At 39.8% G+C, this 26,069-nt stretch overlaps 22 non-coding genes across 22 annotated transcripts; 20 read left to right on the forward strand and 2 right to left on the reverse strand.

The window, feature by feature from the left end:
* Positions 1-69: 69 nt before the first annotated feature.
* Positions 70-188, reverse strand: LOC140027393 (5S ribosomal RNA). The gene has a single exon (XR_011831340.1). It is a non-coding gene; the product is annotated as a 5S ribosomal RNA (ribosomal RNA).
* A 1,122-nt stretch (positions 189-1,310) lies between these two features.
* On the reverse strand, positions 1,311-1,429 carry LOC140027404 (5S ribosomal RNA). Its single transcript, XR_011831351.1, has one exon. It is a non-coding gene; the product is annotated as a 5S ribosomal RNA (ribosomal RNA).
* Positions 1,430-1,778: 349 nt separating this feature from the next.
* Positions 1,779-1,897, forward strand: LOC140030080 (5S ribosomal RNA). The gene has a single exon (XR_011833994.1). It is a non-coding gene; the product is annotated as a 5S ribosomal RNA (ribosomal RNA).
* A 1,135-nt stretch (positions 1,898-3,032) lies between these two features.
* On the forward strand, positions 3,033-3,151 carry LOC140027415 (5S ribosomal RNA). The gene has a single exon (XR_011831363.1). It is a non-coding gene; the product is annotated as a 5S ribosomal RNA (ribosomal RNA).
* Positions 3,152-4,276: 1,125 nt separating this feature from the next.
* On the forward strand, positions 4,277-4,395 carry LOC140027426 (5S ribosomal RNA). Its single transcript, XR_011831374.1, has one exon. It is a non-coding gene; the product is annotated as a 5S ribosomal RNA (ribosomal RNA).
* Positions 4,396-5,422: 1,027 nt separating this feature from the next.
* Positions 5,423-5,541, forward strand: LOC140027437 (5S ribosomal RNA). The gene has a single exon (XR_011831385.1). It is a non-coding gene; the product is annotated as a 5S ribosomal RNA (ribosomal RNA).
* A 1,135-nt stretch (positions 5,542-6,676) lies between these two features.
* Positions 6,677-6,795, forward strand: LOC140027448 (5S ribosomal RNA). The gene has a single exon (XR_011831396.1). It is a non-coding gene; the product is annotated as a 5S ribosomal RNA (ribosomal RNA).
* A 1,135-nt stretch (positions 6,796-7,930) lies between these two features.
* Positions 7,931-8,049, forward strand: LOC140027460 (5S ribosomal RNA). The gene has a single exon (XR_011831408.1). It is a non-coding gene; the product is annotated as a 5S ribosomal RNA (ribosomal RNA).
* A 1,135-nt stretch (positions 8,050-9,184) lies between these two features.
* Positions 9,185-9,303, forward strand: LOC140027471 (5S ribosomal RNA). Its single transcript, XR_011831419.1, has one exon. It is a non-coding gene; the product is annotated as a 5S ribosomal RNA (ribosomal RNA).
* A 1,135-nt stretch (positions 9,304-10,438) lies between these two features.
* On the forward strand, positions 10,439-10,557 carry LOC140027482 (5S ribosomal RNA). Its single transcript, XR_011831430.1, has one exon. It is a non-coding gene; the product is annotated as a 5S ribosomal RNA (ribosomal RNA).
* A 1,135-nt stretch (positions 10,558-11,692) lies between these two features.
* Positions 11,693-11,811, forward strand: LOC140027493 (5S ribosomal RNA). Its single transcript, XR_011831441.1, has one exon. It is a non-coding gene; the product is annotated as a 5S ribosomal RNA (ribosomal RNA).
* Positions 11,812-12,936: 1,125 nt separating this feature from the next.
* On the forward strand, positions 12,937-13,055 carry LOC140027504 (5S ribosomal RNA). The gene has a single exon (XR_011831452.1). It is a non-coding gene; the product is annotated as a 5S ribosomal RNA (ribosomal RNA).
* Positions 13,056-14,180: 1,125 nt separating this feature from the next.
* Positions 14,181-14,299, forward strand: LOC140027515 (5S ribosomal RNA). The gene has a single exon (XR_011831463.1). It is a non-coding gene; the product is annotated as a 5S ribosomal RNA (ribosomal RNA).
* A 1,135-nt stretch (positions 14,300-15,434) lies between these two features.
* On the forward strand, positions 15,435-15,553 carry LOC140027526 (5S ribosomal RNA). The gene has a single exon (XR_011831474.1). It is a non-coding gene; the product is annotated as a 5S ribosomal RNA (ribosomal RNA).
* Positions 15,554-16,688: 1,135 nt separating this feature from the next.
* LOC140027537 (5S ribosomal RNA) lies at positions 16,689-16,807 on the forward strand. Its single transcript, XR_011831485.1, has one exon. It is a non-coding gene; the product is annotated as a 5S ribosomal RNA (ribosomal RNA).
* Positions 16,808-17,942: 1,135 nt separating this feature from the next.
* LOC140027548 (5S ribosomal RNA) lies at positions 17,943-18,061 on the forward strand. Its single transcript, XR_011831496.1, has one exon. It is a non-coding gene; the product is annotated as a 5S ribosomal RNA (ribosomal RNA).
* Positions 18,062-19,196: 1,135 nt separating this feature from the next.
* Positions 19,197-19,315, forward strand: LOC140027559 (5S ribosomal RNA). The gene has a single exon (XR_011831507.1). It is a non-coding gene; the product is annotated as a 5S ribosomal RNA (ribosomal RNA).
* A 1,135-nt stretch (positions 19,316-20,450) lies between these two features.
* LOC140027571 (5S ribosomal RNA) lies at positions 20,451-20,569 on the forward strand. Its single transcript, XR_011831519.1, has one exon. It is a non-coding gene; the product is annotated as a 5S ribosomal RNA (ribosomal RNA).
* A 1,135-nt stretch (positions 20,570-21,704) lies between these two features.
* Positions 21,705-21,823, forward strand: LOC140027582 (5S ribosomal RNA). The gene has a single exon (XR_011831530.1). It is a non-coding gene; the product is annotated as a 5S ribosomal RNA (ribosomal RNA).
* Positions 21,824-22,959: 1,136 nt separating this feature from the next.
* On the forward strand, positions 22,960-23,078 carry LOC140027593 (5S ribosomal RNA). The gene has a single exon (XR_011831541.1). It is a non-coding gene; the product is annotated as a 5S ribosomal RNA (ribosomal RNA).
* Positions 23,079-24,213: 1,135 nt separating this feature from the next.
* On the forward strand, positions 24,214-24,332 carry LOC140027604 (5S ribosomal RNA). The gene has a single exon (XR_011831552.1). It is a non-coding gene; the product is annotated as a 5S ribosomal RNA (ribosomal RNA).
* A 1,136-nt stretch (positions 24,333-25,468) lies between these two features.
* On the forward strand, positions 25,469-25,587 carry LOC140027615 (5S ribosomal RNA). Its single transcript, XR_011831563.1, has one exon. It is a non-coding gene; the product is annotated as a 5S ribosomal RNA (ribosomal RNA).
* The last annotated feature ends 482 nt before the right edge of the window (positions 25,588-26,069 follow it).

Below are 26,069 nucleotides of genomic sequence, written 5' to 3' on the forward strand. Positions count from 1 at the left end.
TCCGACGGAGCTAAATTACTACAGGATAAAGAACGAATAGGAAATTTGGATTTCGAAACAAAAAAGAGAGGGGTGCAACACGAGGACTTCCCAGGGGGTCACCCATCCTAGTACTACTCTCGCCCAAGCACGCTTAACTTCGGAGTTCTGATGGGATCCGGTGCATTAGTGCTGGTATGATCGCACCCGCCATGTTCCTTTCGCGTTATTCTTTTAAACTACCCCGTCCTGCGAAGCAGTGTGGCTTTTCTAGACCGAAATTCATTTTAAGCGTCAATTCAAGCATTTTCCTCTTATCCTTTTATTTATTTACTTTATATATTTTTTTGTTATTGATTTGCACCCTGTTTTTTTCCCTCATCCCGCAACTCTAAATTATCATGAAATCAATCCTTCACGCTTGCAGTTAGGGGTGGCAATTCGGGTCCAAATCAGGTTGGCGGGTCGGGTTCGGGTCAACAGACCCGCCAGAAAATCTGTTGACCCGAACCCCGACCCGCCAACCCGTGACGGGTCAGGTATGCTGACCCGGACCCGAAAATTTCAGGTTTACGGGGCGGCGGGTCGACCCGAAATGACCCGAAACTTAATTTTAATTTATTAATTTATCACTGTAATTTCTAATAAAATCAATTTCTCACAAAACTAATTACATAATCAAGTAATAAAAATTTAAATAAATGATTCCAAATCAAATCTAAAATAAATTAAACACCGTAAAAGTGTTTTATCCCAAGCAAAATATAAAATAAATTAAAACAATACAAAAGTGAAAAATAATATAATATATTATTTGTCCAAGTATAATAATTTCAACTTCACACAAATTAAATAAATTCGTTTAGGATTAAGTAATTAATGCCTTTGAAAAAAAGAATAACTTAGTTTAGTTAGATAAAATTATTTTTATGTTTATTAAATTATTTTTAATTCGTAAACGGGTCATATCGGGTCATATCAGGTCACCACGGGTTGACCCGAAATCGACCGGTTTTCTTTTCGGGTTCATCGGGTCCAACCCGATTCTGACCCGAATTCCCGAAACCTCAACCCAAACCCATTAATTTCGTGTTAGGTTCGTGTCGTGTCGAAAATTGCCACCCCTAGTTGCGGTGATACATTTGCGCCGACAAATTTGAGCGACGATCCGGGCTTTGATCGAGCCGTACCGTTCCTGATTTGTCTCGCGCCTTCAGATCCTCCTTCACGCTTCGACAAGAAGCAAAATATTAAGCAATCGTTCCGACGGAGCTAAATTACTACAGGATAAAGAACGAATAGGAAATTTGGATTTCGAAACAAAAAAGAGAGGGGTGCAACACGAGGACTTCCCAGGGGGTCACCCATCCTAGTACTACTCTCGCCCAAGCACGCTTAACTTCGGAGTTCTGATGGGATCCGGTGCATTAGTGCTGGTATGATCGCACCCGCCATGTTCCTTTCGCGTTATTCTTTTAAACTACCTGGCGGGTCGGGGTTCGGGTCAACAGATTTTCTGGCGGGTCTGTTGACCCGAACCCGACCCGCCAACCTGATTTGGACCCGAATTGCCACCCCTAACTGCAAGCGTGAAGGATTGATTTCATGATAATTTAGAGTTGCGGGATGAGGGAAAAAAACAGGGTGCAAATCAATAACAAAAAAAAATATAAAGTAAATAAATAAATGGATAAGAGGAAAATGCTTGAATTGACGCTTAAAATGAATTTCGGTCTACAAAACCCACACTGCTTCGCAGGACGGGGTAGTTTAAAAGAATAAAGCGAAAGGAACATGGCGGGTGCGATCATACCAGCACTAATGCACCGGATCCCATCAGAACTCCGAAGTTAAGCGTGCTTGGGCGAGAGTAGTACTAGGTTGGGTGACCCCCTGGGAAGTCCTCGTGTTGCACCCCTCTCTTTTTTGTTTCGAAATCCAAATTTCCTATTCGTTCTTTATCCTGTAGTAATTTAGCTCCGTCGGAACGATTGCTTAATAGTTTGCTTCTTGTCGAAGCGTGAAGGAGGATCTGAAGGCGCGAGACAAATCAGGAACGGTACGGCTCGATCAAAGCCCGGATCGTCGCTCAAATTTGTCGGCGCAAATGTATCACCGCAACTAGGGGTGGCAATTTTCGACACGACCTGAAAACACGACACGAACCTAACACGAAATTAATGGGTTTGGGTTGAGGTTTCGGGAATTCGGGTCAGAATCGGGTTGGACCCGATGAACCCGAAAAGAAAACCGGTCGATTTCGGGTCAACCCGTGGTGACCTGATATGACCCGATATGACCCGTTTACGAATTAAAAATAATTTAATAAACATAAAAATAATTTTATCTAACTAAACTAAGTTATTCTTTTTTTCAAAGGCATTAATTACTTAATCCTAAACGAATTTATTTAATTTGTGTGAAGTTGAAATTATTATACTTGGACAAATAATATATTATATTATTTTTCACTTTTGTATTGTTTTAATTTATTTTATATTTTGCTTGGGATAAAACACTTTTACGGTGTTTAATTTATTTTAGATTTGATTTGGAATCATTTATTTAAATTTTTATTACTTGATTATGTAATTAGTTTTGTGAGAAATTGATTTTATTAGAAATTACAGTGATAAATTAATAAATTAAAATTAAGTTTCGGGTCATTTCGGGTCGACCCGCCGCCCCGTAAACCTGAAATTTTCGGGTTCGGGTCAGCATACCTGACCCGTCACGGGTTGGCGGGTCGGGGTTCGGGTCAACAGATTTTCTGGCGGGTCTGTTGACCCGAACCCGACCCGTCAACCTGATTTGGACCCGAATTGCCACCCCTAACTGCAAGCGTGAAGGATTGATTTCGTGATAATTTAGAGTTGCGGGATGAGGGAAAAAAACAGGGTGCAAATCAATAACAAAAAAAAATATAAAGTAAATAAATAAAAGGATAAGAGGAAAATGCTTGAATTGACGCTTAAAATGAATTTCGGTCTAGAAAAGCCACACTGCTTCGCAGGACGGGGTAGTTTAAAAGAATAAAGCGAAAGGAAAATGGCGGGTGCGATCATACCAGCACTAATGCACCGGATCCCATCAGAACTCCGAAGTTAAGCGTGCTTGGGCGAGAGTAGTACTAGGATGGGTGACCCCCTGGGAAGTCCTCGTGTTGCACCCCTCTCTTTTTTGTTTCGAAATCCAAATTTCCTATTCGTTCTTTATCCTGTAGTAATTTAGCTCCGTCGGAACGATTGCTTAATATTTTGCTTCTTGTCGAAGCGTGAAGGAGGATCTGAAGGCGCGAGACAAATCAGGAACGGTACGGCTCGATCAAAGCCCGGATCGTCGCTCAAATTTGTCGGCGCAAATGTATCACCGCAACTAGGGGTGGCAATTTTCGACACGACCTGAAAACACGACACGAACCTAACACGAAATTAATGGGTTTGGGTTGAGGTTTCGGGAATTCGGGTCAGAATCGGGTTGGACCCGATGAACCCGAAAAGAAAACCGGTCGATTTCGGGTCAACCCGTGGTGACCTGATATGACCCGTTTACGAATTAAAAATAATTTAATAAACATAAAAATAATTTTATCTAACTAAACTAAGTTATTCTTTTTTTCAAAGGCATTAATTACTTAATCCTAAACGAATTTATTTAATTTGTGTGAAGTTGAAATTATTATACTTGGACAAATAATATATTATATTATTTTTCACTTTTGTATTGTTTTAATTTATTTTATATGTTGCTTGGGATAAAACACTTTTACGGTGTTTAATTTATTTTAGATTTGATTTGGAATCATTTATTTAAATTTTTATTACTTGATTATGTAATTAGTTTTGTGAGAAATTGATTTTATTAGAAATTACAGTGATAAATTAATAAATTAAAATTAAGTTTCGGGTCATTTCGGGTCGACCCGCCGCCCCGTAAACCTGAAATTTTCGGGTTCGGGTCAGCATACCTGACCCGTCACGGGTTGGCGGGTCGGGGTTCGGGTCAACAGATTTTCTGGCGGGTCTGTTGACCCGAACCCGACCCGCCAACCTGATTTGGACCCGAATTGCCACCCCTAACTGCAAGCGTGAAGGATTGATTTCATGATAATTTAGAGTTGCGGGATGAGGGAAAAAAACAGGGTGCAAATCAATAACAAAAAAAAATATAAAGTAAATAAATAAAAGGATAAGAGGAAAATGCTTGAATTGACGCTTAAAATGAATTTCGGTCTAGAAAAGCCACACTGCTTCGCAGGACGGGGTAGTTTAAAAGAATAAAGCGAAAGGAACATGGCGGGTGCGATCATACCAGCACTAATGCACCGGATCCCATCAGAACTCCGAAGTTAAGCGTGCTTGGGCGAGAGTAGTACTAGGATGGGTGACCCCCTGGGAAGTCCTCGTGTTGCACCCCTCTCTTTTTTGTTTCGAAATCCAAATTTCCTATTCGTTCTTTATCCTGTAGTAATTTAGCTCCGTCGGAACGATTGCTTAATATTTTGCTTCTTGTCGAAGCGTGAAGGAGGATCTGAAGGCGCGAGACAAATCAGGAACGGTACGGCTCGATCAAAGCCCGGATCGTCGCTCAAATTTGTCGGCGCAAATGTATCACCGCAACTAGGGGTGGCAATTTTCGACACGACCTGAAAACACGACACGAACCTAACACGAAATTAATGGGTTTGGGTTGAGGTTTCGGGAATTCGGGTCAGAATCGGGTTGGACCCGATGAACCCGAAAAGAAAACCGGTCGATTTCGGGTCAACCCGTGGTGACCTGATATGACCCGATATGACCCGTTTACGAATTAAAAATAATTTAATAAACATAAAAATAATTTTATCTAACTAAACTAAGTTATTCTTTTTTTCAAAGGCATTAATTACTTAATCCTAAACGAATTTATTTAATTTGTGTGAAGTTGAAATTATTATACTTGGACAAATAATATATTATATTATTTTTCACTTTTGTATTGTTTTAATTTATTTTATATTTTGCTTGGGATAAAACACTTTTACGGTGTTTAATTTATTTTAGATTTGATTTGGAATCATTTATTTAAATTTTTATTACTTGATTATGTAATTAGTTTTGTGAGAAATTGATTTTATTAGAAATTACAGTGATAAATTAATAAATTAAAATTAAGTTTCGGGTCATTTCGGGTCGACCCGCCGCCCCGTAAACCTGAAATTTTCGGGTTCGGGTCAGCATACCTGACCCGTCACGGGTTGGCGGGTCGGGGTTCGGGTCAACAGATTTTCTGGCGGGTCTGTTGACCCGAACCCGACCCGCCAACCTGATTTGGACCCGAATTGCCACTAAAAGGATAAGAGGAAAATGCTTGAATTGACGCTTAAAATGAATTTCGGTCTAGAAAAGCCACACTGCTTCGCAGGACGGGGTAGTTTAAAAGAATAAAGCGAAAGGAACATGGCGGGTGCGATCATACCAGCACTAATGCACCGGATCCCATCAGAACTCCGAAGTTAAGCGTGCTTGGGCGAGAGTAGTACTAGGATGGGTGACCCCCTGGGAAGTCCTCGTGTTGCACCCCTCTCTTTTTTGTTTCGAAATCCAAATTTCCTATTCGTTCTTTATCCTGTAGTAATTTAGCTCCGTCGGAACGATTGCTTAATATTTTGCTTCTTGTCGAAGCGTGAAGGAGGATCTGAAGGCGCGAGACAAATCAGGAACGGTACGGCTCGATCAAAGCCCGGATCGTCGCTCAAATTTGTCGGCGCAAATGTATCACCGCAACTAGGGGTGGCAATTTTCGACACGACCTGAAAACACGACACGAACCTAACACGAAATTAATGGGTTTGGGTTGAGGTTTCGGGAATTCGGGTCAGAATCGGGTTGGACCCGATGAACCCGAAAAGAAAACCGGTCGATTTCGGGTCAACCCGTGGTGACCTGATATGACCCGATATGACCCGTTTACGAATTAAAAATAATTTAATAAACATAAAAATAATTTTATCTAACTAAACTAAGTTATTCTTTTTTTCAAAGGCATTAATTACTTAATCCTAAACGAATTTATTTAATTTGTGTGAAGTTGAAATTATTATACTTGGACAAATAACATATTATATTATTTTTCACTTTTGTATTGTTTTAATTTATTTTATATTTTGCTTGGGATAAAACACTTTTACGGTGTTTAATTTATTTTAGATTTGATTTGGAATCATTTATTTAAATTTTTATTACTTGATTATGTAATTAGTTTTGTGAGAAATTGATTTTATTAGAAATTACAGTGATAAATTAATAAATTAAAATTAAGTTTCGGGTCATTTCGGGTCGACCCGCCGCCCCGTAAACCTGAAATTTTCGGGTTCGGGTCAGCATACCTGACCCGTCACGGGTTGGCGGGTCGGGGTTCGGGTCAACAGATTTTCTGGCGGGTCTGTTGACCCGAACCCGACCCGCCAACCTGATTTGGACCCGAATTGCCACCCCTAACTGCAAGCGTGAAGGATTGATTTCGTGATAATTTAGAGTTGCGGGATGAGGGAAAAAAACAGGGTGCAAATCAATAACAAAAAAAAATATAAAGTAAATAAATAAAAGGATAAGATGAAAATGCTTGAATTGACGCTTAAAATGAATTTCGGTCTAGAAAAGCCACACTGCTTCGCAGGACGGGGTAGTTTAAAAGAATAAAGCGAAAGGAACATGGCGGGTGCGATCATACCAGCACTAATGCACCGGATCCCATCAGAACTCCGAAGTTAAGCGTGCTTGGGCGAGAGTAGTACTAGGATGGGTGACCCCCTGGGAAGTCCTCGTGTTGCACCCCTCTCTTTTTTGTTTCGAAATCCAAATTTCCTATTCGTTCTTTATCCTGTAGTAATTTAGCTCCGTCGGAACGATTGCTTAATATTTTGCTTCTTGTCGAAGCGTGAAGGAGGATCTGAAGGCGCGAGACAAATCAGGAACGGTACGGCTCGATCAAAGCCCGGATCGTCGCTCAAATTTGTCGGCGCAAATGTATCACCGCAACTAGGGGTGGCAATTTTCGACACGACCTGAAAACACGACACGAACCTAACACGAAATTAATGGGTTTGGGTTGAGGTTTCGGGAATTCGGGTCAGAATCGGGTTGGACCCGATGAACCCGAAAAGAAAACCGGTCGATTTCGGGTCAACCCGTGGTGACCTGATATGACCCGATATGACCCGTTTACGAATTAAAAATAATTTAATAAACATAAAAATAATTTTATCTAACTAAACTAAGTTATTCTTTTTTTCAAAGGCATTAATTACTTAATCCTAAACGAATTTATTTAATTTGTGTGAAGTTGAAATTATTATACTTGGACAAATAACATATTATATTATTTTTCACTTTTGTATTGTTTTAATTTATTTTATATTTTGCTTGGGATAAAACACTTTTACGGTGTTTAATTTATTTTAGATTTGATTTGGAATCATTTATTTAAATTTTTATTACTTGATTATGTAATTAGTTTTGTGAGAAATTGATTTTATTAGAAATTACAGTGATAAATTAATAAATTAAAATTAAGTTTCGGGTCATTTCGGGTCGACCCGCCGCCCCGTAAACCTGAAATTTTCGGGTTCGGGTCAGCATACCTGACCCGTCACGGGTTGGCGGGTCGGGGTTCGGGTCAACAGATTTTCTGGCGGGTCTGTTGACCCGAACCCGACCCGCCAACCTGATTTGGACCCGAATTGCCACCCCTAACTGCAAGCGTGAAGGATTGATTTCGTGATAATTTAGAGTTGCGGGATGAGGGAAAAAAACAGGGTGCAAATCAATAACAAAAAAAAATATAAAGTAAATAAATAAAAGGATAAGATGAAAATGCTTGAATTGACGCTTAAAATGAATTTCGGTCTAGAAAAGCCACACTGCTTCGCAGGACGGGGTAGTTTAAAAGAATAAAGCGAAAGGAACATGGCGGGTGCGATCATACCAGCACTAATGCACCGGATCCCATCAGAACTCCGAAGTTAAGCGTGCTTGGGCGAGAGTAGTACTAGGATGGGTGACCCCCTGGGAAGTCCTCGTGTTGCACCCCTCTCTTTTTTGTTTCGAAATCCAAATTTCCTATTCGTTCTTTATCCTGTAGTAATTTAGCTCCGTCGGAACGATTGCTTAATATTTTGCTTCTTGTCGAAGCGTGAAGGAGGATCTGAAGGCGCGAGACAAATCAGGAACGGTACGGCTCGATCAAAGCCCGGATCGTCGCTCAAATTTGTCGGCGCAAATGTATCACCGCAACTAGGGGTGGCAATTTTCGACACGACCTGAAAACACGACACGAACCTAACACGAAATTAATGGGTTTGGGTTGAGGTTTCGGGAATTCGGGTCAGAATCGGGTTGGACCCGATGAACCCGAAAAGAAAACCGGTCGATTTCGGGTCAACCCGTGGTGACCTGATATGACCCGATATGACCCGTTTACGAATTAAAAATAATTTAATAAACATAAAAATAATTTTATCTAACTAAACTAAGTTATTCTTTTTTTCAAAGGCATTAATTACTTAATCCTAAACGAATTTATTTAATTTGTGTGAAGTTGAAATTATTATACTTGGACAAATAACATATTATATTATTTTTCACTTTTGTATTGTTTTAATTTATTTTATATTTTGCTTGGGATAAAACACTTTTACGGTGTTTAATTTATTTTAGATTTGATTTGGAATCATTTATTTAAATTTTTATTACTTGATTATGTAATTAGTTTTGTGAGAAATTGATTTTATTAGAAATTACAGTGATAAATTAATAAATTAAAATTAAGTTTCGGGTCATTTCGGGTCGACCCGCCGCCCCGTAAACCTGAAATTTTCGGGTTCGGGTCAGCATACCTGACCCGTCACGGGTTGGCGGGTCGGGGTTCGGGTCAACAGATTTTCTGGCGGGTCTGTTGACCCGAACCCGACCCGCCAACCTGATTTGGACCCGAATTGCCACCCCTAACTGCAAGCGTGAAGGATTGATTTCGTGATAATTTAGAGTTGCGGGATGAGGGAAAAAAACAGGGTGCAAATCAATAACAAAAAAAAATATAAAGTAAATAAATAAAAGGATAAGAGGAAAATGCTTGAATTGACGCTTAAAATGAATTTCGGTCTAGAAAAGCCACACTGCTTCGCAGGACGGGGTAGTTTAAAAGAATAAAGCGAAAGGAACATGGCGGGTGCGATCATACCAGCACTAATGCACCGGATCCCATCAGAACTCCGAAGTTAAGCGTGCTTGGGCGAGAGTAGTACTAGGATGGGTGACCCCCTGGGAAGTCCTCGTGTTGCACCCCTCTCTTTTTTGTTTCGAAATCCAAATTTCCTATTCGTTCTTTATCCTGTAGTAATTTAGCTCCGTCGGAACGATTGCTTAATATTTTGCTTCTTGTCGAAGCGTGAAGGAGGATCTGAAGGCGCGAGACAAATCAGGAACGGTACGGCTCGATCAAAGCCCGGATCGTCGCTCAAATTTGTCGGCGCAAATGTATCACCGCAACTAGGGGTGGCAATTTTCGACACGACCTGAAAACACGACACGAACCTAACACGAAATTAATGGGTTTGGGTTGAGGTTTCGGGAATTCGGGTCAGAATCGGGTTGGACCCGATGAACCCGAAAAGAAAACCGGTCGATTTCGGGTCAACCCGTGGTGACCTGATATGACCCGATATGACCCGTTTACGAATTAAAAATAATTTAATAAACATAAAAATAATTTTATCTAACTAAACTAAGTTATTCTTTTTTTCAAAGGCATTAATTACTTAATCCTAAACGAATTTATTTAATTTGTGTGAAGTTGAAATTATTATACTTGGACAAATAACATATTATATTATTTTTCACTTTTGTATTGTTTTAATTTATTTTATATTTTGCTTGGGATAAAACACTTTTACGGTGTTTAATTTATTTTAGATTTGATTTGGAATCATTTATTTAAATTTTTATTACTTGATTATGTAATTAGTTTTGTGAGAAATTGATTTTATTAGAAATTACAGTGATAAATTAATAAATTAAAATTAAGTTTCGGGTCATTTCGGGTCGACCCGCCGCCCCGTAAACCTGAAATTTTCGGGTTCGGGTCAGCATACCTGACCCGTCACGGGTTGGCGGGTCGGGGTTCGGGTCAACAGATTTTCTGGCGGGTCTGTTGACCCGAACCCGACCCGCCAACCTGATTTGGACCCGAATTGCCACCCCTAACTGCAAGCGTGAAGGATTGATTTCGTGATAATTTAGAGTTGCGGGATGAGGGAAAAAAACAGGGTGCAAATCAATAACAAAAAAAAATATAAAGTAAATAAATAAAAGGATAAGAGGAAAATGCTTGAATTGACGCTTAAAATGAATTTCGGTCTAGAAAAGCCACACTGCTTCGCAGGACGGGGTAGTTTAAAAGAATAAAGCGAAAGGAACATGGCGGGTGCGATCATACCAGCACTAATGCACCGGATCCCATCAGAACTCCGAAGTTAAGCGTGCTTGGGCGAGAGTAGTACTAGGATGGGTGACCCCCTGGGAAGTCCTCGTGTTGCACCCCTCTCTTTTTTGTTTCGAAATCCAAATTTCCTATTCGTTCTTTATCCTGTAGTAATTTAGCTCCGTCGGAACGATTGCTTAATATTTTGCTTCTTGTCGAAGCGTGAAGGAGGATCTGAAGGCGCGAGACAAATCAGGAACGGTACGGCTCGATCAAAGCCCGGATCGTCGCTCAAATTTGTCGGCGCAAATGTATCACCGCAACTAGGGGTGGCAATTTTCGACACGACCTGAAAACACGACACGAACCTAACACGAAATTAATGGGTTTGGGTTGAGGTTTCGGGAATTCGGGTCAGAATCGGGTTGGACCCGATGAACCCGAAAAGAAAACCGGTCGATTTCGGGTCAACCCGTGGTGACCTGATATGACCCGATATGACCCGTTTACGAATTAAAAATAATTTAATAAACATAAAAATAATTTTATCTAACTAAACTAAGTTATTCTTTTTTTCAAAGGCATTAATTACTTAATCCTAAACGAATTTATTTAATTTGTGTGAAGTTGAAATTATTATACTTGGACAAATAACATATTATATTATTTTTCACTTTTGTATTGTTTTAATTTATTTTATATTTTGCTTGGGATAAAACACTTTTACGGTGTTTAATTTATTTTAGATTTGATTTGGAATCATTTATTTAAATTTTTATTACTTGATTATGTAATTAGTTTTGTGAGAAATTGATTTTATTAGAAATTACAGTGATAAATTAATAAATTAAAATTAAGTTTCGGGTCATTTCGGGTCGACCCGCCGCCCCGTAAACCTGAAATTTTCGGGTTCGGGTCAGCATACCTGACCCGTCACGGGTTGGCGGGTCGGCGTTCGGGTCAACAGATTTTCTGGCGGGTCTGTTGACCCGAACCCGACCCGCCAACCTGATTTGGACCCGAATTGCCACCCCTAACTGCAAGCGTGAAGGATTGATTTCGTGATAATTTAGAGTTGCGGGATGAGGGAAAAAAACAGGGTGCAAATCAATAACAAAAAAAAATATAAAGTAAATAAATAAAAGGATAAGAGGAAAATGCTTGAATTGACGCTTAAAATGAATTTCGGTCTAGAAAAGCCACACTGCTTCGCAGGACGGGGTAGTTTAAAAGAATAAAGCGAAAGGAACATGGCGGGTGCGATCATACCAGCACTAATGCACCGGATCCCATCAGAACTCCGAAGTTAAGCGTGCTTGGGCGAGAGTAGTACTAGGATGGGTGACCCCCTGGGAAGTCCTCGTGTTGCACCCCTCTCTTTTTTGTTTCGAAATCCAAATTTCCTATTCGTTCTTTATCCTGTAGTAATTTAGCTCCGTCGGAACGATTGCTTAATATTTTGCTTCTTGTCGAAGCGTGAAGGAGGATCTGAAGGCGCGAGACAAATCAGGAACGGTACGGCTCGATCAAAGCCCGGATCGTCGCTCAAATTTGTCGGCGCAAATGTATCACCGCAACTAGGGGTGGCAATTTTCGACACGACCTGAAAACACGACACGAACCTAACACGAAATTAATGGGTTTGGGTTGAGGTTTCGGGAATTCGGGTCAGAATCGGGTTGGACCCGATGAACCCGAAAAGAAAACCGGTCGATTTCGGGTCAACCCGTGGTGACCTGATATGACCCGTTTACGAATTAAAAATAATTTAATAAACATAAAAATAATTTTATCTAACTAAACTAAGTTATTCTTTTTTTCAAAGGCATTAATTACTTAATCCTAAACGAATTTATTTAATTTGTGTGAAGTTGAAATTATTATACTTGGACAAATAATATATTATATTATTTTTCACTTTTGTATTGTTTTAATTTATTTTATATTTTGCTTGGGATAAAACACTTTTACGGTGTTTAATTTATTTTAGATTTGATTTGGAATCATTTATTTAAATTTTTATTACTTGATTATGTAATTAGTTTTGTGAGAAATTGATTTTATTAGAAATTACAGTGATAAATTAATAAATTAAAATTAAGTTTCGGGTCATTTCGGGTCGACCCGCCGCCCCGTAAACCTGAAATTTTCGGGTTCGGGTCAGCATACCTGACCCGTCACGGGTTGGCGGGTCGGGGTTCGGGTCAACAGATTTTCTGGCGGGTCTGTTGACCCGAACCCGACCCGCCAACCTGATTTGGACCCGAATTGCCACCCCTAACTGCAAGCGTGAAGGATTGATTTCGTGATAATTTAGAGTTGCGGGATGAGGGAAAAAAACAGGGTGCAAATCAATAACAAAAAAAAATATAAAGTAAATAAATAAAAGGATAAGAGGAAAATGCTTGAATTGACGCTTAAAATGAATTTCGGTCTAGAAAAGCCACACTGCTTCGCAGGACGGGGTAGTTTAAAAGAATAAAGCGAAAGGAACATGGCGGGTGCGATCATACCAGCACTAATGCACCGGATCCCATCAGAACTCCGAAGTTAAGCGTGCTTGGGCGAGAGTAGTACTAGGATGGGTGACCCCCTGGGAAGTCCTCGTGTTGCACCCCTCTCTTTTTTGTTTCGAAATCCAAATTTCCTATTCGTTCTTTATCCTGTAGTAATTTAGCTCCGTCGGAACGATTGCTTAATATTTTGCTTCTTGTCGAAGCGTGAAGGAGGATCTGAAGGCGCGAGACAAATCAGGAACGGTACGGCTCGATCAAAGCCCGGATCGTCGCTCAAATTTGTCGGCGCAAATGTATCACCGCAACTAGGGGTGGCAATTTTCGACACGACCTGAAAACACGACACGAACCTAACACGAAATTAATGGGTTTGGGTTGAGGTTTCGGGAATTCGGGTCAGAATCGGGTTGGACCCGATGAACCCGAAAAGAAAACCGGTCGATTTCGGGTCAACCCGTGGTGACCTGATATGACCCGTTTACGAATTAAAAATAATTTAATAAACATAAAAATAATTTTATCTAACTAAACTAAGTTATTCTTTTTTTCAAAGGCATTAATTACTTAATCCTAAACGAATTTATTTAATTTGTGTGAAGTTGAAATTATTATACTTGGACAAATAATATATTATATTATTTTTCACTTTTGTATTGTTTTAATTTATTTTATATTTTGCTTGGGATAAAACACTTTTACGGTGTTTAATTTATTTTAGATTTGATTTGGAATCATTTATTTAAATTTTTATTACTTGATTATGTAATTAGTTTTGTGAGAAATTGATTTTATTAGAAATTACAGTGATAAATTAATAAATTAAAATTAAGTTTCGGGTCATTTCGGGTCGACCCGCCGCCCCGTAAACCTGAAATTTTCGGGTTCGGGTCAGCATACCTGACCCGTCACGGGTTGGCGGGTCGGGGTTCGGGTCAACAGATTTTCTGGCGGGTCTGTTGACCCGAACCCGACCCGCCAACCTGATTTGGACCCGAATTGCCACCCCTAACTGCAAGCGTGAAGGATTGATTTCGTGATAATTTAGAGTTGCGGGATGAGGGAAAAAAACAGGGTGCAAATCAATAACAAAAAAAAATATAAAGTAAATAAATAAAAGGATAAGAGGAAAATGCTTGAATTGACGCTTAAAATGAATTTCGGTCTAGAAAAGCCACACTGCTTCGCAGGACGGGGTAGTTTAAAAGAATAAAGCGAAAGGAACATGGCGGGTGCGATCATACCAGCACTAATGCACCGGATCCCATCAGAACTCCGAAGTTAAGCGTGCTTGGGCGAGAGTAGTACTAGGATGGGTGACCCCCTGGGAAGTCCTCGTGTTGCACCCCTCTCTTTTTTGTTTCGAAATCCAAATTTCCTATTCGTTCTTTATCCTGTAGTAATTTAGCTCCGTCGGAACGATTGCTTAATATTTTGCTTCTTGTCGAAGCGTGAAGGAGGATCTGAAGGCGCGAGACAAATCAGGAACGGTACGGCTCGATCAAAGCCCGGATCGTCGCTCAAATTTGTCGGCGCAAATGTATCACCGCAACTAGGGGTGGCAATTTTCGACACGACCTGAAAACACGACACGAACCTAACACGAAATTAATGGGTTTGGGTTGAGGTTTCGGGAATTCGGGTCAGAATCGGGTTGGACCCGATGAACCCGAAAAGAAAACCGGTCGATTTCGGGTCAACCCGTGGTGACCTGATATGACCCGATATGACCCGTTTACGAATTAAAAATAATTTAATAAACATAAAAATAATTTTATCTAACTAAACTAAGTTATTCTTTTTTTCAAAGGCATTAATTACTTAATCCTAAACGAATTTATTTAATTTGTGTGAAGTTGAAATTATTATACTTGGACAAATAACATATTATATTATTTTTCACTTTTGTATTGTTTTAATTTATTTTATATTTTGCTTGGGATAAAACACTTTTACGGTGTTTAATTTATTTTAGATTTGATTTGGAATCATTTATTTAAATTTTTATTACTTGATTATGTAATTAGTTTTGTGAGAAATTGATTTTATTAGAAATTACAGTGATAAATTAATAAATTAAAATTAAGTTTCGGGTCATTTCGGGTCGACCCGCCGCCCCGTAAACCTGAAATTTTCGGGTTCGGGTCAGCATACCTGACCCGTCACGGGTTGGCGGGTCGGGGTTCGGGTCAACAGATTTTCTGGCGGGTCTGTTGACCCGAACCCGACCCGCCAACCTGATTTGGACCCGAATTGCCACCCCTAACTGCAAGCGTGAAGGATTGATTTCGTGATAATTTAGAGTTGCGGGATGAGGGAAAAAAACAGGGTGCAAATCAATAACAAAAAAAAATATAAAGTAAATAAATAAAAGGATAAGAGGAAAATGATTGAATTGACGCTTAAAATGAATTTCGGTCTAGAAAAGCCACACTGCTTCGCAGGACGGGGTAGTTTAAAAGAATAAAGCGAAAGGAACATGGCGGGTGCGATCATACCAGCACTAATGCACCGGATCCCATCAGAACTCCGAAGTTAAGCGTGCTTGGGCGAGAGTAGTACTAGGATGGGTGACCCCCTGGGAAGTCCTCGTGTTGCACCCCTCTCTTTTTTGTTTCGAAATCCAAATTTCCTATTCGTTCTTTATCCTGTAGTAATTTAGCTCCGTCGGAACGATTGCTTAATATTTTGCTTCTTGTCGAAGCGTGAAGGAGGATCTGAAGGCGCGAGACAAATCAGGAACGGTACGGCTCGATCAAAGCCCGGATCGTCGCTCAAATTTGTCGGCGCAAATGTATCACCGCAACTAGGGGTGGCAATTTTCGACACGACCTGAAAACACGACACGAACCTAACACGAAATTAATGGGTTTGGGTTGAGGTTTCGGGAATTCGGGTCAGAATCGGGTTGGACCCGATGAACCCGAAAAGAAAACCGGTCGATTTCGGGTCAACCCGTGGTGACCTGATATGACCCGATATGACCCGTTTACGAATTAAAAATAATTTAATAAACATAAAAATAATTTTATCTAACTAAACTAAGTTATTCTTTTTTTCAAAGGCATTAATTACTTAATCCTAAACGAATTTATTTAATTTGTGTGAAGTTGAAATTATTATACTTGGACAAATAATATATTATATTATTTTTCACTTTTGTATTGTTTTAATTTATTTTATATTTTGTTTGGGATAAAACACTTTTACGGTGTTTAATTTATTTTAGATTTGATTTGGAATCATTTATTTAAATTTTTATTACTTGATTATGTAATTAGTTTTGTGAGAAATTGATTTTATTAGAAATTACAGTGATAAATTAATAAATTAAAATTAAGTTTCGGGTCATTTCGGGTCGACCCGCCGCCCCGTAAACCTGAAATTTTCGGGTTCGGGTCAGCATACCTGACCCGTCACGGGTTGGCGGGTCGGGGTTCGGGTCAACAGATTTTCTGGCGGGTCTGTTGACCCGAACCCGACCCGCCAACCTGATTTGGACCCGAATTGCCACCCCTAACTGCAAGCGTGAAGGATTGATTTCGTGATAATTTAGAGTTGCGGGATGAGGGAAAAAAACAGGGTGCAAATCAATAACAAAAAAAAATATAAAGTAAATAAATAAAAGGATAAGAGGAAAATGCTTGAATTGACGCTTAAAATGAATTTCGGTCTAGAAAAGCCACACTGCTTCGCAGGACGGGGTAGTTTAAAAGAATAAAGCGAAAGGAACATGGCGGGTGCGATCATACCAGCACTAATGCACCGGATCCCATCAGAACTCCGAAGTTAAGCGTGCTTGGGCGAGAGTAGTACTAGGATGGGTGACCCCCTGGGAAGTCCTCGTGTTGCACCCCTCTCTTTTTTGTTTCGAAATCCAAATTTCCTATTCGTTCTTTATCCTGTAGTAATTTAGCTCCGTCGGAACGATTGCTTAATATTTTGCTTCTTGTCGAAGCGTGAAGGAGGATCTGAAGGCGCGAGACAAATCAGGAACGGTACGGCTCGATCAAAGCCCGGATCGTCGCTCAAATTTGTCGGCGCAAATGTATCACCGCAACTAGGGGTGGCAATTTTCGACACGACCTGAAAACACGACACGAACCTAACACGAAATTAATGGGTTTGGGTTGAGGTTTCGGGAATTCGGGTCAGAATCGGGTTGGACCCGATGAACCCGAAAAGAAAACCGGTCGATTTCGGGTCAACCCGTGGTGACCTGATATGACCCGATATGACCCGTTTACGAATTAAAAATAATTTAATAAACATAAAAATAATTTTATCTAACTAAACTAAGTTATTCTTTTTTTCAAAGGCATTAATTACTTAATCCTAAACGAATTTATTTAATTTGTGTGAAGTTGAAATTATTATACTTGGACAAATAACATATTATATTATTTTTCACTTTTGTATTGTTTTAATTTATTTTATATTTTGCTTGGGATAAAACACTTTTACGGTGTTTAATTTATTTTAGATTTGATTTGGAATCATTTATTTAAATTTTTATTACTTGATTATGTAATTAGTTTTGTGAGAAATTGATTTTATTAGAAATTACAGTGATAAATTAATAAATTAAAATTAAGTTTCGGGTCATTTCGGGTCGACCCGCCGCCCCGTAAACCTGAAATTTTCGGGTTCGGGTCAGCATACCTGACCCGTCACGGGTTGGCGGGTCGGCGTTCGGGTCAACAGATTTTCTGGCGGGTCTGTTGACCCGAACCCGACCCGCCAACCTGATTTGGACCCGAATTGCCACCCCTAACTGCAAGCGTGAAGGATTGATTTCGTGATAATTTAGAGTTGCGGGATGAGGGAAAAAAACAGGGTGCAAATCAATAACAAAAAAAAATATAAAGTAAATAAATAAAAGGATAAGAGGAAAATGCTTGAATTGACGCTTAAAATGAATTTCGGTCTAGAAAAGCCACACTGCTTCGCAGGACGGGGTAGTTTAAAAGAATAAAGCGAAAGGAACATGGCGGGTGCGATCATACCAGCACTAATGCACCGGATCCCATCAGAACTCCGAAGTTAAGCGTGCTTGGGCGAGAGTAGTACTAGGATGGGTGACCCCCTGGGAAGTCCTCGTGTTGCACCCCTCTCTTTTTTGTTTCGAAATCCAAATTTCCTATTCGTTCTTTATCCTGTAGTAATTTAGCTCCGTCGGAACGATTGCTTAATATTTTGCTTCTTGTCGAAGCGTGAAGGAGGATCTGAAGGCGCGAGACAAATCAGGAACGGTACGGCTCGATCAAAGCCCGGATCGTCGCTCAAATTTGTCGGCGCAAATGTATCACCGCAACTAGGGGTGGCAATTTTCGACACGACCTGAAAACACGACACGAACCTAACACGAAATTAATGGGTTTGGGTTGAGGTTTCGGGAATTCGGGTCAGAATCGGGTTGGACCCGATGAACCCGAAAAGAAAACCGGTCGATTTCGGGTCAACCCGTGGTGACCTGATATGACCCGATATGACCCGTTTACGAATTAAAAATAATTTAATAAACATAAAAATAATTTTATCTAACTAAACTAAGTTATTCTTTTTTTCAAAGGCATTAATTACTTAATCCTAAACGAATTTATTTAATTTGTGTGAAGTTGAAATTATTATACTTGGACAAATAACATATTATATTATTTTTCACTTTTGTATTGTTTTAATTTATTTTATATTTTGCTTGGGATAAAACACTTTTACGGTGTTTAATTTATTTTAGATTTGATTTGGAATCATTTATTTAAATTTTTATTACTTGATTATGTAATTAGTTTTGTGAGAAATTGATTTTATTAGAAATTACAGTGATAAATTAATAAATTAAAATTAAGTTTCGGGTCATTTCGGGTCGACCCGCCGCCCCGTAAACCTGAAATTTTCGGGTTCGGGTCAGCATACCTGACCCGTCACGGGTTGGCGGGTCGGCGTTCGGGTCAACAGATTTTCTGGCGGGTCTGTTGACCCGAACCCGACCCGCCAACCTGATTTGGACCCGAATTGCCACCCCTAACTGCAAGCGTGAAGGATTGATTTCGTGATAATTTAGAGTTGCGGGATGAGGGAAAAAAACAGGGTGCAAATCAATAACAAAAAAAAATATAAAGTAAATAAATAAAAGGATAAGAGGAAAATGCTTGAATTGACGCTTAAAATGAATTTCGGTCTAGAAAAGCCACACTGCTTCGCAGGACGGGGTAGTTTAAAAGAATAAAGCGAAAGGAACATGGCGGGTGCGATCATACCAGCACTAATGCACCGGATCCCATCAGAACTCCGAAGTTAAGCGTGCTTGGGCGAGAGTAGTACTAGGATGGGTGACCCCCTGGGAAGTCCTCGTGTTGCACCCCTCTCTTTTTTGTTTCGAAATCCAAATTTCCTATTCGTTCTTTATCCTGTAGTAATTTAGCTCCGTCGGAACGATTGCTTAATATTTTGCTTCTTGTCGAAGCGTGAAGGAGGATCTGAAGGCGCGAGACAAATCAGGAACGGTACGGCTCGATCAAAGCCCGGATCGTCGCTCAAATTTGTCGGCGCAAATGTATCACCGCAACTAGGGGTGGCAATTTTCGACACGACCTGAAAACACGACACGAACCTAACACGAAATTAATGGGTTTGGGTTGAGGTTTCGGGAATTCGGGTCAGAATCGGGTTGGACCCGATGAACCCGAAAAGAAAACCGGTCGATTTCGGGTCAACCCGTGGTGACCTGATATGACCCGATATGACCCGTTTACGAATTAAAAATAATTTAATAAACATAAAAATAATTTTATCTAACTAAACTAAGTTATTCTTTTTTTCAAAGGCATTAATTACTTAATCCTAAACGAATTTATTTAATTTGTGTGAAGTTGAAATTATTATACTTGGACAAATAATATATTATATTATTTTTCACTTTTGTATTGTTTTAATTTATTTTATATTTTGCTTGGGATAAAACACTTTTACGGTGTTTAATTTATTTTAGATTTGATTTGGAATCATTTATTTAAATTTTTATTACTTGATTATGTAATTAGTTTTGTGAGAAATTGATTTTATTAGAAATTACAGTGATAAATTAATAAATTAAAATTAAGTTTCGGGTCATTTCGGGTCGACCCGCCGCCCCGTAAACCTGAAATTTTCGGGTTCGGGTCAGCATACCTGACCCGTCACGGGTTGGCGGGTCGGGGTTCGGGTCAACAGATTTTCTGGCGGGTCTGTTGACCCGAACCCGACCCGCCAACCTGATTTGGACCCGAATTGCCACCCCTAACTGCAAGCGTGAAGGATTGATTTCGTGATAATTTAGAGTTGCGGGATGAGGGAAAAAAACAGGGTGCAAATCAATAACAAAAAAAAATATAAAGTAAATAAATAAAAGGATAAGAGGAAAATGATTGAATTGACGCTTAAAATGAATTTCGGTCTAGAAAAGCCACACTGCTTCGCAGGACGGGGTAGTTTAAAAGAATAAAGCGAAAGGAACATGGCGGGTGCGATCATACCAGCACTAATGCACCGGATCCCATCAGAACTCCGAAGTTAAGCGTGCTTGGGCGAGAGTAGTACTAGGATGGGTGACCCCCTGGGAAGTCCTCGTGTTGCACCCCTCTCTTTTTTGTTTCGAAATCCAAATTTCCTATTCGTTCTTTATCCTGTAGTAATTTAGCTCCGTCGGAACGATTGCTTAATATTTTGCTTCTTGTCGAAGCGTGAAGGAGGATCTGAAGGCGCGAGACAAATCAGGAACGGTACGGCTCGATCAAAGCCCGGATCGTCGCTCAAATTTGTCGGCGCAAATGTATCACCGCAACTAGGGGTGGCAATTTTCGACACGACCTGAAAACACGACACGAACCTAACACGAAATTAATGGGTTTGGGTTGAGGTTTCGGGAATTCGGGTCAGAATCGGGTTGGACCCGATGAACCCGAAAAGAAAACCGGTCGATTTCGGGTCAACCCGTGGTGACCTGATATGACCCGATATGACCCGTTTACGAATTAAAAATAATTTAATAAACATAAAAATAATTTTATCTAACTAAACTAAGTTATTCTTTTTTTCAAAGGCATTAATTACTTAATCCTAAACGAATTTATTTAATTTGTGTGAAGTTGAAATTATTATACTTGGACAAATAACATATTATATTATTTTTCACTTTTGTATTGTTTTAATTTATTTTATATTTTGCTTGGGATAAAACACTTTTACGGTGTTTAATTTATTTTAGATTTGATTTGGAATCATTTATTTAAATTTTTATTACTTGATTATGTAATTAGTTTTGTGAGAAATTGATTTTATTAGAAATTACAGTGATAAATTAATAAATTAAAATTAAGTTTCGGGTCATTTCGGGTCGACCCGCCGCCCCGTAAACCTGAAATTTTCGGGTTCGGGTCAGCATACCTGACCCGTCACGGGTTGGCGGGTCGGGGTTCGGGTCAACAGATTTTCTGGCGGGTCTGTTGACCCGAACCCGACCCGCCAACCTGATTTGGACCCGAATTGCCACCCCTAACTGCAAGCGTGAAGGATTGATTTCGTGATAATTTAGAGTTGCGGGATGAGGGAAAAAAACAGGGTGCAAATCAATAACAAAAAAAAATATAAAGTAAATAAATAAAAGGATAAGAGGAAAATGATTGAATTGACGCTTAAAATGAATTTCGGTCTAGAAAAGCCACACTGCTTCGCAGGACGGGGTAGTTTAAAAGAATAAAGCGAAAGGAACATGGCGGGTGCGATCATACCAGCACTAATGCACCGGATCCCATCAGAACTCCGAAGTTAAGCGTGCTTGGGCGAGAGTAGTACTAGGATGGGTGACCCCCTGGGAAGTCCTCGTGTTGCACCCCTCTCTTTTTTGTTTCGAAATCCAAATTTCCTATTCGTTCTTTATCCTGTAGTAATTTAGCTCCGTCGGAACGATTGCTTAATATTTTGCTTCTTGTCGAAGCGTGAAGGAGGATCTGAAGGCGCGAGACAAATCAGGAACGGTACGGCTCGATCAAAGCCCGGATCGTCGCTCAAATTTGTCGGCGCAAATGTATCACCGCAACTAGGGGTGGCAATTTTCGACACGACCTGAAAACACGACACGAACCTAACACGAAATTAATGGGTTTGGGTTGAGGTTTCGGGAATTCGGGTCAGAATCGGGTTGGACCCGATGAACCCGAAAAGAAAACCGGTCGATTTCGGGTCAACCCGTGGTGACCTGATATGACCCGATATGACCCGTTTACGAATTAAAAATAATTTAATAAACATAAAAATAATTTTATCTAACTAAACTAAGTTATTCTTTTTTTCAAAGGCATTAATTACTTAATCCTAAACGAATTTATTTAATTTGTGTGAAGTTGAAATTATTATACTTGGACAAATAACATATTATATTATTTTTCACTTTTGTATTGTTTTAATTTATTTTATATTTTGCTTGGGATAAAACACTTTTACGGTGTTTAATTTATTTTAGATTTGATTTGGAATCATTTATTTAAATTTTTATTACTTGATTATGTAATTAGTTTTGTGAGAAATTGATTTTATTAGAAATTACAGTGATAAATTAATAAATTAAAATTAAGTTTCGGGTCATTTCGGGTCGACCCGCCGCCCCGTAAACCTGAAATTTTCGGGTTCGGGTCAGCATACCTGACCCGTCACGGGTTGGCGGGTCGGGGTTCGGGTCAACAGATTTTCTGGCGGGTCTGTTGACCCGAACCCGACCCGCCAACCTGATTTGGACCCGAATTGCCACCCCTAACTGCAAGCGTGAAGGATTGATTTCATGATAATTTAGAGTTGCGGGATGAGGGAAAAAAACAGGGTGCAAATCAATAACAAAAAAAAATTATAAAGTAAATAAATAAAAGGATAAGAGGAAAATGCTTGAATTGACGCTTAAAATGAATTTCGGTCTAGAAAAGCCACACTGCTTCGCAGGACGGGGTAGTTTAAAAGAATAAAGCGAAAGGAACATGGCGGGTGCGATCATACCAGCACTAATGCACCGGATCCCATCAGAACTCCGAAGTTAAGCGTGCTTGGGCGAGAGTAGTACTAGGATGGGTGACCCCCTGGGAAGTCCTCGTGTTGCACCCCTCTCTTTTTTGTTTCGAAATCCAAATTTCCTATTCGTTCTTTATCCTGTAGTAATTTAGCTCCGTCGGAACGATTGCTTAATATTTTGCTTCTTGTCGAAGCGTGAAGGAGGATCTGAAGGCGCGAGACAAATCAGGAACGGTACGGCTCGATCAAAGCCCGGATCGTCGCTCAAATTTGTCGGCGCAAATGTATCACCGCAACTAGGGGTGGCAATTTTCGACACGACCTGAAAACACGACACGAACCTAACACGAAATTAATGGGTTTGGGTTGAGGTTTCGGGAATTCGGGTCAGAATCGGGTTGGACCCGATGAACCCGAAAAGAAAACCGGTCGATTTCGGGTCAACCCGTGGTGACCTGATATGACCCGATATGACCCGTTTACGAATTAAAAATAATTTAATAAACATAAAAATAATTTTATCTAACTAAACTAAGTTATTCTTTTTTTCAAAGGCATTAATTACTTAATCCTAAACGAATTTATTTAATTTGTGTGAAGTTGAAATTATTATACTTGGACAAATAATATATTATATTATTTTTCACTTTTGTATTGTTTTAATTTATTTTATATTTTGCTTGGGATAAAACACTTTTACGGTGTTTAATTTATTTTAGATTTGATTTGGAATCATTTATTTAAATTTTTATTACTTGATTATGTAATTAGTTTTGTGAGAAATTGATTTTATTAGAAATTACAGTGATAAATTAATAAATTAAAATTAAGTTTCGGGTCATTTCGGGTCGACCCGCCGCCCCGTAAACCTGAAATTTTCGGGTTCGGGTCAGCATACCTGACCCGTCACGGGTTGGCGGGTCGGGGTTCGGGTCAACAGATTTTCTGGCGGGTCTGTTGACCCGAACCCGACCCGCCAACCTGATTTGGACCCGAATTGCCACCCCTAACTGCAAGCGTGAAGGATTGATTTCATGATAATTTAGAGTTGCGGGATGAGGGAAAAAAACAGGGTGCAAATCAATAACAAAAAAAAATATAAAGTAAATAAATAAAAGGATAAGAGGAAAATGCTTGAATTGACGCTTAAAATGAATTTCGGTCTAGAAAAGCCACACTGCTTCGCAGGACGGGGTAGTTTAAAAGAATAAAGCGAAAGGAACATGGCGGGTGCGATCATACCAGCACTAATGCACCGGATCCCATCAGAACTCCGAAGTTAAGCGTGCTTGGGCGAGAGTAGTACTAGGATGGGTGACCCCCTGGGAAGTCCTCGTGTTGCACCCCTCTCTTTTTTGTTTCGAAATCCAAATTTCCTATTCGTTCTTTATCCTGTAGTAATTTAGCTCCGTCGGAACGATTGCTTAATATTTTGCTTCTTGTCGAAGCGTGAAGGAGGATCTGAAGGCGCGAGACAAATCAGGAACGGTACGGCTCGATCAAAGCCCGGATCGTCGCTCAAATTTGTCGGCGCAAATGTATCACCGCAACTAGGGGTGGCAATTTTCGACACGACCTGAAAACACGACACGAACCTAACACGAAATTAATGGGTTTGGGTTGAGGTTTCGGGAATTCGGGTCAGAATCGGGTTGGACCCGATGAACCCGAAAAGAAAACCGGTCGATTTCGGGTCAACCCGTGGTGACCTGATATGACCCGATATGACCCGTTTACGAATTAAAAATAATTTAATAAACATAAAAATAATTTTATCTAACTAAACTAAGTTATTCTTTTTTTCAAAGGCATTAATTACTTAATCCTAAACGAATTTATTTAATTTGTGTGAAGTTGAAATTATTATACTTGGACAAATAATATATTATATTATTTTTCACTTTTGTATTGTTTTAATTTATTTTATATTTTGCTTGGGATAAAACACTTTTACGGTGTTTAATTTATTTTAGATTTGATTTGGAATCATTTATTTAAATTTTTATTACTTGATTATGTAATTAGTTTTGTGAGAAATTGATTTTATTAGAAATTACAGTGATAAATTAATAAATTAAAATTAAGTTTCGGGTCATTTCGGGTCGACCCGCCGCCCCGTAAACCTGAAATTTTCGGGTTCGGGTCAGCATACCTGACCCGTCACGGGTTGGCGGGTCGGGGTTCGGGTCAACAGATTTTCTGGCGGGTCTGTTGACCCGAACCCGACCCGCCAACCTGATTTGGACCCGAATTGCCACCCCTAACTGCAAGCGTGAAGGATTGATTTCATGATAATTTAGAGTTGCGGGATGAGGGAAAAAAACAGGGTGCAAATCAATAACAAAAAAAAATTATAAAGTAAATAAATAAAAGGATAAGAGGAAAATGCTTGAATTGACGCTTAAAATGAATTTCGGTCTAGAAAAGCCACACTGCTTCGCAGGACGGGGTAGTTTAAAAGAATAAAGCGAAAGGAACATGGCGGGTGCGATCATACCAGCACTAATGCACCGGATCCCATCAGAACTCCGAAGTTAAGCGTGCTTGGGCGAGAGTAGTACTAGGATGGGTGACCCCCTGGGAAGTCCTCGTGTTGCACCCCTCTCTTTTTTGTTTCGAAATCCAAATTTCCTATTCGTTCTTTATCCTGTAGTAATTTAGCTCCGTCGGAACGATTGCTTAATATTTTGCTTCTTGTCGAAGCGTGAAGGAGGATCTGAAGGCGCGAGACAAATCAGGAACGGTACGGCTCGATCAAAGCCCGGATCGTCGCTCAAATTTGTCGGCGCAAATGTATCACCGCAACTAGGGGTGGCAATTTTCGACACGACCTGAAAACACGACACGAACCTAACACGAAATTAATGGGTTTGGGTTGAGGTTTCGGGAATTCGGGTCAGAATCGGGTTGGACCCGATGAACCCGAAAAGAAAACCGGTCGATTTCGGGTCAACCCGTGGTGACCTGATATGACCCGATATGACCCGTTTACGAATTAAAAATAATTTAATAAACATAAAAATAATTTTATCTAACTAAACTAAGTTATTCTTTTTTTCAAAGGCATTAATTACTTAATCCTAA

Source organism: Coffea arabica, chromosome 11e (genome assembly GCF_036785885.1).
Source record: "Coffea arabica cultivar ET-39 chromosome 11e, Coffea Arabica ET-39 HiFi, whole genome shotgun sequence".
Lineage (NCBI taxonomy): Eukaryota > Viridiplantae > Streptophyta > Magnoliopsida > Gentianales > Rubiaceae > Coffea > Coffea arabica.